The sequence below is a fragment of the Priapulus caudatus genome, unplaced genomic scaffold, assembly GCF_000485595.1.
Source record: "Priapulus caudatus unplaced genomic scaffold, Priapulus_caudatus-5.0.1 Scaffold464, whole genome shotgun sequence".
Taxonomy (NCBI): domain Eukaryota; kingdom Metazoa; phylum Priapulida; class Priapulimorpha; order Priapulimorphida; family Priapulidae; genus Priapulus; species Priapulus caudatus.
In genome coordinates, this window is record NW_014577525.1 from 42268 (window position 1) to 43596 (window position 1329).

The following is a 1329-nucleotide window of genomic DNA, read 5'->3' on the forward strand; positions in this document are numbered from 1 at the left end:
GGAATTTTAGGTAGAAAAAACTCTTTTACTAAAGCCCGGCGCACACGTGAGTTATTTTACTCAAGTAAAATGATGCATGAGTCAAAAATTATCAAACACGTTTGATATTGAGTGAAATCACTGAAATGACACATGCGTCAAATTACTCAACGAAAATCCGCCGCACACGTGAGTAAAATGACACATGCGTCAAATTACTCAACGAAAATCCGCCGCACACGTCAGTAAAATGACTCGTGAGTCATTTTTACTTGAGTAAAATAACTCATACGTGGCGGTGCGCCGGGCTTTACACTGCAAGTAAAAAGACTTGGAAGACTTGGAACTCCAAACCAATTCCAAAACCATTTTCATTTTAAATTCACTTTTATTTCAATTTCATTTGTACGTTCATGTTTAAGTAGTACGTGTAGAAATATCCTAATAATGTAAAACACATGCAAAGAGAATGTGAAACAAGAACCAAACGTAGTATAGATGTAGCACAATAAACTGTTAGCTGTTATTTTTATATAAAATACTACCTATATATATAAGCTATAAACATGATTTACAAATATCTTGAACAACTTGTTGTTTAAACACAGTTGAGACAAACATAATAATTATTGAAACAAAACACATATTACACATCCTGAGTTACGAAATTGTTTATGTAATCAACAATACAGACATTGCACCTTGATAAGGGACAGCAGCTCCCACCTCATGGAATTTCATTATTAAAATGTTTATGGTGCCTACGAAGGCACACCGATTTACTATTTTGCTGTAAATATTATTCCAGTCTCATTTGCTTTATTATAGATAACAGGTTGTTATAGCGATGTTATGGAGGCTAAAGCAATGAACTTTTGAATGTTTTTCCTATGCTGAACTGTGCACTTGAAGTAACACTCCGCCTATTCATAGCAAACATTACACATTTAAAGTTGAATTTACATCAATCTGTTTTGTCCGTTTAGGGAAAAATTGAAAAATCCAATCAAAAAAAAATTTAAGCTATAACAAAATAAATATATATACACTTGGTCACAAAATTCCAATTTTCCCATGAGCTAAGGCAACTTTTCCATGACAATGATAATTATTACAAGACAATTCCAGGACATAATGCAATATTTTACACTTGAAATTTTTATCAAGCTGGGACAAATTTCCTGCAGTCTACTTTTAGAAACATCAGAAGACTATAGGCTATCATAACTATCTATTATTTATTTGACAATGGGCCACAGGATATTTTTATAACTGTGTGGAACTACCCACTCCACTAACATTGAGTACTTTTTCCAATATTCCAATTGCAAATAAAAAGATGATGTTACT